General features: G+C 35.3%; 2 long non-coding RNA genes across 4 annotated transcripts in view; one reads left to right on the top strand and one right to left on the bottom strand.

The window, feature by feature from the left end:
* The window catches only part of LOC110475291 (uncharacterized), an 89547-nt gene extending 76942 nt beyond the window's left edge, over positions 1-12605 (top strand). The window contains exon 4 of the long non-coding RNA XR_002466249.2: positions 12571-12605. This is a non-coding gene — a long non-coding RNA (uncharacterized LOC110475291). The remainder of the gene's footprint in view (positions 1-12570) is intronic.
* The window catches only part of LOC116183733 (uncharacterized), a 186131-nt gene that overhangs the window by 91539 nt on the left and 77899 nt on the right, over positions 1-16693 (bottom strand). The gene's annotated exons all lie outside the window — the stretch shown is intronic.

Here is a 16693-nt window from a genome sequence, read left to right as displayed (position 1 = left end):
GAGCCTCTGTTTATTAGTCTGTGTTCACACCTACAAGGTCTCTGCTGTCAACCCTAACCTTTACACCCCAACACAGAAATAATTCACTCTTAGGAGTGCAGCCACTTGTTATGTCTGCTAGCACCAAAACTACAAACAATAATTTTTCCACACTATTATGCAAAGGTAAATAGAACTAAAACTAGATGACAGCCACCTGGTCATTAAACAGTTATTGTTACAGCTAAGCAAGGTAAACCTAAACTCTGAGAGAAAACACACCAGAGAAAACAAGTCTGACAGCCACAGGTATGCTGGTGCCAGCGCTGTTCACTGACTATCCCTCTGATAGAAGGGATCTGGGTTCTGTCATACACAACCACACACTTAACACTCTGATATATGTGCTCATAACAGAGCTTATCTTAATGGAAAAAAAAATACACTCTGCTATTCTTCATTAAAAGAATATTCTTTATATATATAATGCTAAATGCATTCTAGCAATTTATCTAAAGCCATGATTTGGGGTTATTAAAAAGTAGCACAGGAAGTAAAAGTTTCTGTGTTCAAAACCCCTTATTTGATTTAAGGATCATACCAACATTTTAATTAAACAGTTCTGAAGCTGCTAATACTATCTCATTAAAATGGTCCCAAAGAATTTAAATATACCTATTAAAGAGTGCACTCATATTAATTAAATATGAAGATCCAGTTGGTAAGTACATGTTTAAAAAACTAAGCAGAAAGAAACTGAACAGCATGGTGCTGGTAAGAGTCACCACACCTCCTCAGCAAAAGGAAAAAATAAATTATTTTGTTGGACTACAGGGACCCTTCTAATATTTTTCCTGTAGGAAATGGGTTTGTAACAAAATAATTTGTTACAAAGTGTAAGATCATTCCGAGCATCCTGTGTATGTGAATTTCAATAAAGCCCCAATTCTTTCCAGGTTAAAAACTAGGTCTTCACCATGGTCCACGCTCCTTCATCAGGTCTCATAACTGAAAGCTAAGACCTGATCTTCCAAAACTATTGGGAACCACTATCTTCACTGTTTAAGGGGATATTGTCCATGAGTTGAAATAAACTTATCTGATAGATTGTTCAGAGGTCTTCTACTTATTGGCAAATGTTAATAGGCAGTGAAGGCAAAACACCTGACTAGTCCTAGGCTAATTTTGCTTCACCATGGAAAATCCAACTTTTATCTGCATTCCAAAAACACTGGCTACTGTTTCTCACAACATGAGTTCCCACCAGCACAACATCCCTATATGTTTCATGCAGATTGAGGCTAAAAGGTAGAAAAGAGTTTTAGCTATTTCTGCTTCCCTGAAGTAGCATCAGATATTCTACTCTGTAGATAATAAGAAAGGGATTTGGGATTTTGACTTTCAGCTTAAATTTAGACAGGTTAAACCCTCTGTTCTTGTACAGACACTATATACAATGTGGAAAAGCCTCAGAATAAGCCAGAAAAAAAAAATCTGCAAATGTTTTACTATCTCCTGGGAGATAGTATAATCTCTCTGCTCTAAAAATTTATGAAGCAAGTTTGCAAGAATATTTGGGATGTACAAGCAATCCTTTGAGTCCTGCTTAAGTAAAGATGTGGATAGAATGTCCTACAACTAACACGGCTTTTCCATTACTAAATTTTTTTTCAAGTGATGACAAGAGAAACTTGCAGAATGAGAATTTCAATAACCTCCTCCATATGTCTGAACAGCAAAGAACTAGAACCATAAGGAAATTAAAATTCATAGTGTTTCCTGTCTTTACTTCAATATTTGCAACCAGGAAAAGGCATTACAAAACAGGGTACAAAACTTTTCCTACATGCTGTTCTTGACATTTGCAAAGTTTACATGAATCTGAGCAGGACGAGCCAAAAGCCTGCAGTTAGGAAAGTTCAAGGCAGATGCTACATCAAGTATGGCAGCCATGTATTGCCACACTGAGCCTTTTTGCAGAGGTCTCTGTAGGAACAGCCTGGTTAAGGGCAAATGATGGAATGAACATGGATCTACAAGAAGCCATACTAATAAAGTAGTTGTGAAGGCTGGGACTATAAACCAGGATGGCATACATTCTGTTATGTAAGGTACTTAACAATGGAAAAATAATTGATTTCTGTTGTTTTGCTCTGGGGAGGTTTTTCCCTCCCCAGACACCCCTGTAGCTGTGACCATGTTAGTTTGACCCTTCCTTTCCTGACTCAATTGGCTTGGAACCAAGTAGCCCCTCCTGTAAAGAGCCTAGATAAGGCTCTGTCCCGTCCTGGTTCTTTCTCTTTCCCTCTTCCTCCCATGGAATAAACATCTTGGACCACATCAGGGGTTGGAGCCTCTTTTGGAATCTTTGCCTTGCTCCCAAGGCCTTGCAGATCTGGGCTAGCCTGGTAACTTCGGGGGTCTGCGGGCTGTAGGTGTGTCAGATTTCCTGATAGAAAAAATACTTAGCTGTAGCCAAAAAAAGAATTAATTTTAGCTAGTCAAGGCAGGGGCTTCCCACTTTTCTTTAAAATTTAAACTAAAAAGAGGAACAACTAGTCTGCTTTTAGCAATCAATGACAGAATACTGCATAGCTACCCTCACCTTTTTTGAGACAGTCTGGGCATGTTCAGAAGAGTTGCCTGGTTTATAGAATATCAGTAAAATCCTATCACATATAAGCTTGAATCACATTTGAAAAATACACTGAATATTATACTCAAGTTAATACTCTCTACATTCTAATTTAAAAGGTTGTATTTTAGAAATTAGCCTCTGATTCAACTGGTCTAAGTCATACATAAACCCACATGTATGCATTCACAACAAAGCTATAACTTCAGGCAAAAAAAATACATGCAGCTCTTCATCATAAAGATACCTGCATATACAATATTAAATCATCCTTGTACTTTACCCAAAGTCATGACTTAAAGTTGTTTATTTTTAAAAAAAGTAAACATCATTGCTGTGTTCAAAAGCCTTTATTTGATTTTAGGATCATTCCAATTCTGATTAAATGGTACTGTAACAACAATATTTCATTAAAACAATGACATAAAAGTTGAGTCTGCTGGGGATAAAGACGCATTTGAAATATGTAGAATCACATCTCTCTCTCTGTTTTCCAAGGCTTTAGAAAAGATTTTGTGCTGTCCATGGACCAGGAAAACAATTTGATGTTAAACATATGTCACTGTAACAGCACAAGACATTCAAGGTGAATCTTTCACAGTGAACACTTCCTTGATGGCATGATTTAAAAAAAATCTTGTCATCTCTAAGAGGAATTGGTAACATTTTCAAATCACTCAGTATCATCAGAACCCTTGGTTTTTGCTCAGCTGTCTTGAAAGCAATTTATTCACTCAAACCCTTCAAGTGACATGTCTAGAAGATCACTTCCAAGCTTGAATTCAAATTAAACAAGACTGTTTCCTTTTAATAAATATCAGTAAAGAAGGCACAGGCATCCCCACGGATTATTCATTTTGTTTGCATCTCATTCTGCCATTATTCTGAAATTTTGGGCTTAGTTTTGAAAAGCTGTGTCCAGTTGTGTTAGGATAAATATGAAATGTGTGGGGTTTTTTCATTATAAAGTCAACAAAACTATACTTATCTGTTATTGCCTCAAAGTAATCCATGAACACTCAGTTGATGAAAAATATTGAAAAATATTGTTTATTCATGACAAATTCTGTGGGTTCTAAAAAATGCTGTAATTTTGGTATATGCTTTTATTAGAAAGGGAATTTAAATAAACAAACAAAAAGTCTTTCCAAGAAAATTACTAGTGGTAGAGTACATATTTTAATATAACATTTTCTTCTTTTTGTTTTGCTTTGAGACTGGGTTTTTTTTAGTAATTGTTTATAGGGGTCAATAGTTGTTAAAGGTCTTTCACACATCAGTTAAATCATAGAGGAGTTAAAGAGAGCACAGTTCTATTACACAAGCTGGAGAAAGTGTTTGATGCCTGACAATTTTGATATACGCCATCAGATATGCCCTTCAAAAATCATTATATTCTTAGACTTGCAACAGTTCTTGAAATCAAAAAGAAATGCTTTATTTCAGAGTAGAAAGGACATAAGTTCCAGTGGCTTGAACTTTTAAATACCTCCTTTTAATAACCTCCTTCACTCTTCTTCAGTCAGTTTTTATGACCTGAGTAAAATAATGATTCCTTAGCTCATAAATAAGAGCAGTGATTTAAGAATTGTTTTTCTTTAATTCTGAAATACAGTATACCTAATTATGATCATCACTGTGCCTTTTCCTTTAAAGGAAAATATTGACCTTTCTTGTAGCTGACACTGGCAGAGCTTGGTTGCCTGTAGTGGCAGCTGTGGGGCACATAGCATTCAAAGGACCACAGATCAGAATTCAGTGAGGGAAAAAAAGGGTAAAATTAAGCATTAAGAGCAGAGATGTGCCCAAAGTCTCAACAATGCTGAATTCACACTGTGATGTGGGAGACCCAGCCACAGGTGATAGAAGCTAACCTTGGTCCCCTACAATAGCTGGTTTATAATAGGGGTGATGCCCTCAATCTCAGAGGCAGGGATTTGTGTAGCATCACTTGCAAGCACTCTCTGGGAGCAAGTGTGCTGTAATACTCTGATCTTTCAGAAAAGTAAAAACTCCTGCAAAGGTAAAACTAGCTTGAACAATCTAGTTAAATGTATGTAATGCTAGGAAGAAGAATTAAATGAGAAGATGGCAGTCCAGAATGCAGTGGTCAGAAAATGAATGGTGCTAAGGAGATCAGTGAAATGCTCCATGCTTTGAAAAGAAACTCTCACAAATATCCCTTTCCAAATCCTCTATTACCAGAAACACCACTGTAAAAAAAAAAAATATAATAGGCAGAGAGCAAATAGGCAGAGTTTTAAAGGAGGTCCTCTATTTAATTTCTTTTAATATTATCTATACTCTGCCAGAGGATTTTTTTAAATCAAGTTCACAGAGGAGAAAAATGCACAGATATTAATTTAACTAAAGCAATTCTTGCATCTTCTTCCTTTCAATAGTGAGGAGTTTTGGGCATCTCTTAGAGGAAAATATCATTCTGTGCAAGTAGTCCACAAATTTTTTAAGTGTTTGCTTTTACTCTGTGGAGGTCTCTTAGTCACAAGAGCATCTGCAATAAATAAATTCTAAAATGTTTCAACATCAGCTCAGTTATGTTCTTCACACCCTGACCAACATGACCATCCATGCAGCCAAAAAGATGTGACATTACACACTCAGGAAAAAGGAGTGAGCACCTGGATACACACTGAGTGGAACACGATGTTCAAGGCTAGGTTGCATGGGACTTTGAGAAACCTGATCTAGTGAAAAGTGTCCCTGCCCGTGGCATGGGGGCTGGAACTAGATGATGTTTAAGGTCCCTTCTAAACCAAAGCATTCTATGATTCTATGATAGTCTTAAGCTCTTAATACTGATGGGTTTGTGTAATGATATCTGCAAAGTAGGAATAAAAGCTAGGAGACAATTTACAAACAGAGATCAGCTTCTTCATCTGTTGTAAATCACTCTAGCCCCAGGTCATCAAAGGTTTCAAATAATTTTGCACCAGACGTTAAGTTGATAAAGCTTATTCTGATATATAAGCTAACAATTTATTTTGAGAGGTTACTTCGATAGATCTGAATTCTGACAGCAGGTGGAAAATACCATTGAACAGAGAGCTTGTTTGATAAGTTCTGATCTGGTCAAGTTACAATGCATGGTCAAAGACAAGACATATAAAAACTATTTGAAGTTGTAACATTCTAAAATAAATGCTTCAACTGTCGGAGTCCAGGACATCCCTCTCACTGCCCTGGCTGTCTTGAGACCCTGGCAGGGGGCTCAGAGACCTTGGAAGGAAATCAAAAATATCTGTGACTTGAATTTTAGCTCATGGAAAACTGTCAATTCTGTGTGAGGAATTGCAGGCCACAAGGGTTTGAGCAGTGTGATATTTGAATTAACATAGAGCGGAAAAGTAGAATTTTGGGGCTTTTAGAATGTGGTTCAGGTGGTACAAGATGGAGGAATTTGGGCCTGTCCTAGCTTTCTTTTCCTTCTTCTTGTCCTCCATGTCTTGGTGTGATGGTGACATCTTCCTATTGGTTTAAGGTAGAGACACACTGTCCAACATAAATGATAGATATTGGCATGTTATTGTAAACATAGTACACATCGTTTTTAGTATAAAATGGTAACACCACCCCAAGGGGAAGGGAGTCTGCCACAGACCAACCTTCTGGACAGACCACAGCTCCTTGAGAAAGAATGTTAAGATAAGAAAAAATAAACAACCTTGAGAATGCGATCCAAAACGTTCCAGACTCCTTCTCTGGCTGTGGCACGCTAGGAAGCAAAGACTTTTACAATCTCAGGGACATTCCAAAGCAAAGCAGGCACCGAGATTCAACTCCTAATATTTTTAGAGGATTTGCATGCAGAAAAACTATGCATCCTTTTTAGCTATTTTGATAATGATATAAACCAAGTAACTCCATTTTAATCACAGTAAAAATCCTTTGTTAAAATAAGGCAAAGAGTTTTCCTGTTTATTCCACATCTGTTCCTAGTTTTCTTATATAGCTTTAGAATATAAAGTGTTTTAATTTTTGGTTTTTATGATTAAGAAAATTATTTTTTCATTTTATTTAAAAAATATAATAACAAGATAGCCAATTCTTATACTCAGCTCTTCTCTTCAGTCTCAGAATCTCTAATCCATTTTTGCTATCTGCACCAGTTATGCTTGCTTTACTTCAGAATAGGGTTTAATTAAATATTCACAATATTTGCTGTAAAAATATTCCATAATTTCTGTGATGGCTAAAATAAGATTATAGTCATCCAGCCTGTATTTCAGTGAAATGTTTAATTATCTCTGTACAAACAGGTGAAAACATAAAACACACTTTCCAAAGGAGATAACAAGCTTTAATTCAGGTTATTTACAACCAAGGGGAATCATATTAAGTGCAGATGTTAATTTACCATAACAAGACAGGTCTACTGCTATCTACTCCTTTTTTTAGAAAAAAAAAAACATTTGAAATAATTATTTTAACTGCAGGTGTTGGTAATGGCTCAGCAGGAACAAAAGTATTTAAAACCCATCCTATCTTTCAGCTGTGTTTGCAACCACAGCTTCATTCATTCCAACAATAGAAAAAACGTTACTAAAAGCAGCTTGTTTACATCCTTGTCAGCAGCAGAAAGGCATCATTTGGGGCTCATGGCCCTGAAGTGTGTTTATTGTTCTGACTCAAAAGCCTTTCAGATATTCTGATTGAATTGACCATAGCCAAAAATCTATGGACAGAGAAAGAAATTATTTTTTGTTTGTTTTCTAGTTCTTTATATTATCCACTCATTTATATTGTGTTCTGACACCCTCAAAATTATCAGTTCTAATTCATTGATTTTTATGCTGGGTTTGGCTTCAACTTCATTCTGATTAATATGAAAATGAATTTGTTAGTCTCATGCTTATCCTACCTGAATGCTAGCTGGAAAATTGGTCCAAGTCATCACAACTGAACGATTCCTCTGAGGAGAGACAAAGAACTTGCAAAAATATTTTTTCATTTTTTTCTGAAGAAAACCAATATGGAAGCTTAATAACATTCTTAAAATTGTTTGCTATAAAAGATTTACCATTAGTAAGGTGAAAATTTGCATATGAAATAAAACTTTTAACCTGGAAAGTGTTTTCTAATTAGAAAATATATTTCTACACAATTTCAGATTGTCATGCCAATCAAAGTAGCAATCTATTTAACCATTAACTGCAATGATGAAAGAATGGATATAAATATCAATTTAAATGTTTTGGAAGGTTAGAAAATACACTCACAATGTTATTTGCATATTGCCTTACTTTACCTGCCCAAGAAAATGGATTATTCCTAAAAGTAAGCCTCAGGATTCAAAACCATGCAATCATTATTGAAAGTGTTGAGATGAAAAGCAAGCAGTTTTTATCAGATTACTCTTAATTATTACAGGCCTCAGAAAATAGGGCTGATAATTTCTCATATATGCATATATGTCCTTAGAAGATATGAGGTTTATCTGAGCAGATTATAAAACATGCTAAAAAAGTGGTCACATTGGAGCAAACCAAAATCAACAATTTTAATGCAAGACCTATCAAGACTTTTCATAACCTCAATTTGCCATAAAGCTCAAGCCATCCAGTTCCAACTGATGGATGCACTTTGATGCTGACAGAATTGTAAAAGTTAAAGACTGCCCCCTCATAACATTTCATCAGCTGTCAAAATAAAGTATGAGAGTATAATCTCATGCTAAATAATAAGTTGAAAAAATAATAAATAAGATTGACAAGATCTCCATAATAAACCTTGCATTTTCTAGCTCTGGCTAAAGGAGCATGAGGACTTCTCTCATATGCCTTCTTTTCATTTTGTAAATTTCCACATCCTGGTCTGAACTCTTTATGTGTTTTTCTAGTCCCAAAGTTACAAATAAAATAGATTTGAATGGAAACATTGCCATAACTATGAGAACACAGAGATTTACTTGTATTTCTGATCCTCCAATGACAGGTCTGCTATAGTCACACAGCATTTCTTAGGACTTTTCGTATCATGTATAAAATTAAGCTTTTGATAGCTGTAAGCATTCAAATTTCACATGTCAGTTAGTTTTGGACTTCTGCAGAATAACACAAAGCATAGGCAGCAATCTTAATAAGGAAATATTTAAATAGCAAGAACAATTTAATTAATTATAATTTACTGGCACTTGCATTCTTTCTCACTCATATCTACACAAGATTATCAGCATAGAAAATCACAGAGTTTTCATTATTAACATTTATATGACCAAGCCAGCATTTGAAAACCTACTTATGTCTTTTCTGCTTCACTCTTCATCATCAATAATGTCACCAAGTTAGAACTTCATTTGAAACCCAAGAATTTGAACAAATTATAGTTTTTCTGCAGAATAATAGATCTACAGAGTAAGACAGCACCAAAGGTATGAAGTAATCAGGAGTACTCGGAAGATATGAGCAGGCAAAACAGAAGTGGTAAGAAGAAATTTTTAGCAACAACTGTGAAAATATTCTTTCTTCAAGAAAATACAAACCCACCACAATATCCGTCTTGCTCTCTTTGCATTTTGCTGCCTCAAATCTGACTTTGATCTCTAACTCTTTTACCATATGCTTCTGTTCTCTATTAAGAAATACAAGGAAGCAGAATTAATTTCCAGTCCTGGCTGAACAAAATTCACATTAAAATGAGTGTGATATTCTGTGCATTAGATATGCTTTGAGATTATTATTCTCACAGTTTATTGAAGTGACTCCAAAAAATTACTTAGTCTTATTGCTATAGTAGTTGAATCAATAATTTTTCTTGCTTTTCGGGATGTCAAATTTAAACAAAATAAATAACTATTTTTGGAGTCCACTCTATTCTACAGTCCCTGTAGAACCTCCTGTTCTCTTTCTTTTTCATTGTTATTGAAAAATAGGTACAATTTCTGCACTGTTTTCACATAGTGTAGGATATTCATTCTCCCTTCAGTGGTCCTGGGTGTGCTATTCTGTTTTCCCCAAAGCAATCAATGACTTGAATTAGGCAAAGTGGAATGCTACAGTAATCAGAATCTCAGTTACCTCCTGCTAACCTGGATGCATTCCTAAATAGCTCCCACTATGAGCTTCAATCACATCTTGCATACCCAAACCTGATAGCCTAATCTCTTAACAGGTGGACACATCTGTTCTACCCTGCCAAATTCAACTTACTGTGATTGTGCTTTGAAATATTTGCATACTTTTTTCCAAAAACTATGCACATCTGTTATGGTTCAGTAAAATAAAAAGTGACATTTTAAAATTTTTCAATGCTTGTACATGTGGACATTTCAAAATGTCCTTCAAATGTTTTGAAATATCTTTATATTTCATGACCTTTGGTTTTGTTTAACCACTAAGTAGGTTATCTATTTTAAAAAAACTAAGAAGTACAGATAGAAATAATAAATGAGAAATACGTATCTGCTAACAAACAGAGAAATCATCCATCATATAAGAAGGTTCATACTATAAACAGAATAGCTTGTATGCTTGAATATTGAGATTGCTAGAAAGGATAATTTCTTTTTAAGTTATACCTAATAAGAGGACAAACAATTGTCCCATGTATTTTAATTTTTTCTGAAATATATGAAAGGTAGAGAAGCATGGCTAGATAAATAAACAAGGGATGAATAGGAGTAGAACAGAAGCAGTACAGAATATGAGGAGTGACTTTGAGGGTTTCCATCATATTCTTCAGTGAGAACAGATACTTTTACCCAGATATATTTTGAAAGAAATGGCTGAATTTATTGGTTTGGGGGTTTTATTTATAGTAGCTGAAGAGAATTCAATATTAGATCAGTCACTAGGCAATTCCATACTTCTTCCTATTGAAAGATATCAAAACCAGTTAGTGAGAGTGTGAAGAGGCTGTAAAAACTGTTACCTGTGGGCTTTATCAGGCTGTAGTTTGAACCTTATTAAGAGTATGAGTCTCATTCACCAAGACAGTTCGTACAGGTCAATTAATACTTTGGAGATCAGATAGGATTAAATCCACAGAACAATTTAGTTGCATGTTATATCAACTTCACATTTTAGGTGGACAAATAAAGAACTGCAAACCTAAAACAAATAGATTTGTTGCTGCTCTACTCTGCAGGCACTTAAAACTTCTGTTTCCTTAGATCTTCAGGAATTAAAATTATATTTGTCCAAGATTTCCTTTATTTTGACAAGGTTAGTGGTCTGGTATTTAAATTCTATTCAAAATTGCAAATAAAACTGTTCTTTATTTATCTTACTAGGAAGGCCACATCTGAAGTAAGTCTAGTAGATTTTGTCTGGCAAAACATAGCATATTTTAGTAATCTTGCTTCTTCTAATCCAAAATTTTGAAGGCTTATCCGCAGTTATCTCCCAGGCACTTGAGGGCCAAAGGCTATTTCTCTTCTTGAGACAATGCATGAAATGAAAATAACATACCTATAATATTATTGTATATCTATTATGTGTGTAGTAAAGAGTTATAATACTAGTTAATATGATTAAATAATTGTGTCTCCCTGAATGTAAAAAGCAAGCAGGAATCTGGAGTACTCTCTATGCCAGGTGCAAGGGCTCTTGCCTGGGAAGAATTTCATCTAGGTATCGGCTTGTGCTTCAGTGGATACCTGTACATTATTCTTTGCATATCTTGAAACGTGATATGTTTTTAGCATATGTTGAGCAGTCTCAATGTTACAAATTCTTGCTAGTGGTTCCTCCTGCTCTTTGTAATTATTGTCTGCTAGAAGGAACTGCTCCAACAGAGCAGTCCTCAAAGGTACTCTTGTGAAAATGCACCAAAAGTTTTAATTTTATCACACTGAGACTTCATGTTACACTTCTAACAATTTAAGAGTCATATACTAGGGATTGCTTAGAGACAGGCAGGCAGGATTACTAATGGACTGAGGAGGATGGTATAATTCCTTACGAAAATAAAGAGCTCTCATATCCACATTCGAGAGCCACAGCTCAGACTGGTAGATATCAGAACAAAAGAGAAAATGTGAAATATTTTTACATCTAGACATGTAAAAAGGAAGGAGGAAAGGGAGGGAGATAAGATGTGCAAGACTGCTCACACTACACCCATTTCCTAGCAACTGTACTCAGCAGGTTTGCCTTTCTCTTAGGCAAATCATTGAACCATATATTTTATACCTCATTTGGTTAGACCTGTCTTAGTAGTAAGGTGCTAGGAAAGTTCAGGAATAGCAAGAAGATTTTGCAGTCCTGTTGGCAAGAGCCATATTGGCATGTCAGAATCTATACATTAAATCTCATATATTTCTAGATTTAAAGAAATATCCCCTAAGTAAAGTGTTAGAAAAAGAAATATTTTTTTGACAGTTTCAAAGTCTTCTGATGTAGCTGAGGATGCACATCTTTTTTATTCTTTAGTATCACATCAATTACATATGGCAAAAAATTCTAAACGTACTCCTAACCTAGCTTGGAAACCAAACTATTTAGAAACAAATATTCCAGGCAAAAAAAAAAAAAAAAAAAAAAAAAGGGGGGGGGCGGGAACAAGGTTTCAGAAATTCTTTGGTCTGATTTACAGCAAAATCACAATCTTGGAAAAATTATTTTCATAATTTATGAGAGCTGACTCATATCAGAGTTAATAGATTTCATTTATAGTGTAATAAAATAATCATCAGTGGTGTCTCAAATTGTAAGATATGAAAATTAGAATTCCAGGTACTTTTTAGCAGTTATTTTCAGGTAAAAAGAAATCTTGGGAGGATGAGGAAAGTAAAAGGGGACATTTATGGGATGAATTTCATTTTTAATAGATTTGGGAATATTTGATCCTTTGAAAAGTTGGAGAGTGTTTTGCCAAAATTATTTTTGATATTTGAAGTACTTCAGACCTCAGAATCTGAAGCCTATTCAAAATGTATTGTATAACTTCAAGAGTTTCCTGTAGATCTCCAGAAGCTGACTGATGACTGTGCCACACAGGTTGCTAGACAACAAACTTCAAATCATCAAGAGCTCTCTCTTCAAGCTACCTGGACTTTTGCTAACAGAAGAATTGTCTCCCAAAGTCCAAATCTCATTTGTCCCACAAGCCTTTTCACTCAGAGAGGCAGAAAAGTACGTATTAATAATTATGACTGGAGAGAGTCATAGGAGCATTCACCTATTCTAGATTCTGACATCTGTCAGTATGTCATGTGGTATAAATGAATCATTACAAAGATCCCTTGAAAAAGTATTTAGGGAATATGACATAAAAGAAAATTTAGGATTTTTTTTTTTTTTTAGTGCAGAGCATATGTTGGTGTTATATATGTATACATAGCTATATACATTAATATACAATACACTAAATATAATACTTACATTCCCTGTGATCTTTGACTTGATGGAAACATACATTTACCATGCAATAATATTTTTAAAGGTCAAGAAAGAAATCAAGTTTCAGCTAGGATTTTATCTTCCATGAAAAACATTTCCAATTACTGTTTGGAGACATCACTTAATAATAGAGCTGTGAAAATCCAGTATATATTCACTATCACAGACCATTATTTGACAGTGAGATATATCACTCCTATCTAATTCATATATTTAATTTTCTGAAAATCTAATAAATCTCAAACCATTCCTTCACTCTGATAGCATAATTTGTCGATATATAAAAGAAACAAAGAAAAATCTAGTTTCAGAAACTGATAAGAATCTTTCTCTCCTCATTGTCTGTATATAGGGATTTTTCAGTACGAGCTAAATTTGTTAACTCTTCCTGCTGGAATCATGTCAAAGATTAGAGGGTATTTTTCTATAACTAAAATAAAAAAGAAAACATGCAATTAAAATTAGGCTTACATCCACTTTATAGAAAAAAAAAATCTTTTCTCAACATAAACTCTCACACACATATCTGTCATCACAAGAACTAAAATCATTCAGTAAAGGATAAGTGACTCCTTTCTGTCAAAAAAAAACTTTCCATTTTTTTATGGAGAAAGAAACTCCGCTGGAACTGATCCCCAGTGTTGCATTAACTCAAGTTTCCCATTGTATTTTAACACTCCAGCTTAGTATCAAAATGTTGAATTCCCACTGACATCTCTGGATAGAACATGTGGCACGTTTCTTGTCACCAAATGGTTGTGAAGGTTAGAAGAAAGTCCATGACTACCCTGTAGGCTCTCCAAAACCAACAGAAGCCTCCAATTTATCCACTGTCTTTTGCCTAGTTTGACAAGGTCAAAGTTCTACCGTGTCTTAAATACCCAAGAAAAGTCTACAGCTGTGCACAAAGCCTACATCTCAGCAGCTCTGGAAGCAAAACACTCTTTTTCCAACTGTGATTTCTTTAACACTTTACTTTTATATGGAACCTGCTACAGCCTGAAATATGTTGGAGAAACGTAGGTAACATACCTCTGCAAAGAGTTTTCTACAAGAATTTTAGATAAAAGTAAAAATGATTAAAGGAAATTTAGCTTCTGATGTGAATGCAATTACAGGTCTAATTCTGCTTTCCAAGCTTAGAATTTTATAATTCCTTTTAATTCATTGTAATGATGATAAAATAAAATTGGACTAATAATACACTCTATATGTTTGCACCAGTGGAATCCCTCAATACTAGTGAAGTGAAACAGGCAATTATTGTCTAGCTGCTCGGAAGAACAAGGAAGGCAGAGATATTATTTAGAATAGATTAATAATGCTGGAATTAAACTGGGAAAAAAACTTAAAGTCAGGCTTAATTTAAGGGAAAATACTATGAAGACTGTCGGATACCTTAACAAGGGAAATTAAACTGTCTTGCGAGACTCTCTGGACAAAATTGCTACTGACTTTTTGTGTCCATTTTGGAAGATCAGCTTTTAAAGATGTTCAGTAGCACATTGTGAGGAATGTTAATGCTTATAGATTCAAACACACCCATCACCAGTGGCTACAGCTAGGTGTTGAACAAGACAAGGAAAGAGACTGATAAAAGGCAAATCCTGTGATGTGAGATAGTGTTTTTATACCAAAGTCCTTAAAACAGTGACTCAGCTATGAAAACAGCCCTCTGGGGAAGTACAAGGATATCCACCTGTAGGCCTGAAGGCTTTCATTGCTCCTGAGGAGACACAATTGACTGAAGATGCTGATATAAAGGCAGCTGTAACATCTTAGACAGTGACATCAACTATTAAAGACTCCCAAAGTGTCCTGTAATCCACAGCATTGCATCATTCAGCATGAAACTTCCCAAGCAGGGAAGGCACTTGGGCATTCCCATGGAGCCTGAATATAATAATAACACTCTGGACTTTGTGTTTTATGGGCTTTCCCCACCGGGAACAGATCAAGACTGTGACCATTACTTTAGCAAAACTGGTACCATCACCTTGACCACCAGACATAGTTAAATTGCAACAACCAAGTTTCATTGCTGAACACATGGGTAGTGGCTATTTACCTTTTTACTCTTATTTTTTCATTTTCTTTCTTTCTTTCTTTTTCTTTCTTTCTTTCTTTCTTTCTTTCTTTCTTTCTTTCTTTCTTTCAGTTTCTTTCTTTCTTTCCCTTCCTTCCTTCCTTCCTTCCTTCCTTCCTTCCTTCCTTCCTTCCTTCCTTTCCTTCCTTCCTTCCTAATTCCTAGATGTTTGTCTCCTATCCAGCTGGGAGCTCAATACTATCCTGCTGGGAGCTAGGTAACAAGTGAGCAGAACTCAAAGGGTTACCTGGCCACTGCTTACTCAAATACACCTTCAGACCTTAGTTCTCCAACACCGTAAGGAATAGCCTCAGATCAGCAGAAACTGAAACTTATTGTGCTGTATATTTACTATCTCAGAATCTTGGTAACTGTTTGCTAATTTAATTTGTTGTGACTAATACATTGAACCAGTGTTTCCTGCTGTTATAGTCTGCAAGAGAATTTAGTTATAATGATGGCTAAACTCAACAGCAAATTTTAACAGCATGAATTATGGCACCATTATGCAGAAATGTCTAGGAAATTATGCAATTGTATCTACCACAATATAAAACTCAAATATAGTAAAACTCTCTTTGTTTCTTTGACACTGTTAGCCTGGGTGTCAGCCAAAATGTAAAACTCACAAAGGCTTTTTTTTTTTTAAATCCTGTGGGCATTTTAGAAGACTGTTATCTGAAACTCTAGATCTGAATATTAGCGCTACTGATAGAAAAATTGCATTTGTTTATGCAAACTGGATGCTTATAACAGATAATAAATAACAACCAAAATATGATTCAAATGTCTTAGAAAATATTACTAATAAGCATATAATCCAAAGTGATTTATAATGCATAAAAAATATTAGATTAGCAAATATGAGAACAAAATGAGCCAAAGAAGTAGAAAATGCTCATCAGACACTGAAAGGCACAAACTTTAACAAGCTTCCATTAAAAATGCATATGAATGCAAAAATAAAGAAAATAAAGGAATGTGGGACTGTAATTTGATAACACTGCAAACATTACATATTGTGCTAAATAATTTGCCAAGCAAGTGACGCATGTTGCAAATAGCAAGAGACAAACTTCAAAAGCTTTTCCAGCCCTCTGTGTACAAAGCATCCAAGTCTTTAATCAACTCTCTTCTACCCACTTTCCCTAATTTCCTTATCCTAAACTATTCCGCACTTTACTAACCCCTACAGCTTGAATTCACTGGGTTTTTTTCAACCCCAAGTTCCTTCCACTGTCCTGTTCCCCTTCCAGCTCCACCACTCCCTTCATCTTTTTGAATATTCTTACTATAGGTCTTCAACAGAGTCTGCAATGATATTTCAAAGGCTCCAAGAGGCAGGTGTTGCAAAGTTAAACTCTATGCAGTTCTCACACTGCCATTGTCAAAATGCACATGTCCCACAGCACGTGAGAGAATGGGTTTGGAAGACGACAGAATGGCTGCATTCTTTCAATCAGATCTCCTGGGTCTTTTTCCCTTTTCTTCTTCACGTTTTATCACCATCTGATGGCAGAACCTCCAAACACTGCTCTGAGTCATCGTGGATGCTACAGAGCAGTCAGTGCTGTGAATTGGTTGGGAAATCACCAACTGCATATCATCCCTGACATACTTGTGGTTCTTCTGCTG

The sequence above is a fragment of the Lonchura striata genome, chromosome 6 (assembly GCF_046129695.1).
Source record: "Lonchura striata isolate bLonStr1 chromosome 6, bLonStr1.mat, whole genome shotgun sequence".
Classification (NCBI taxonomy): Eukaryota; Metazoa; Chordata; class Aves; order Passeriformes; family Estrildidae; genus Lonchura; species Lonchura striata.
Note: the sequence above shows the minus strand (reverse complement) of the source record. Positions and strands in the feature narration are given on the sequence as shown.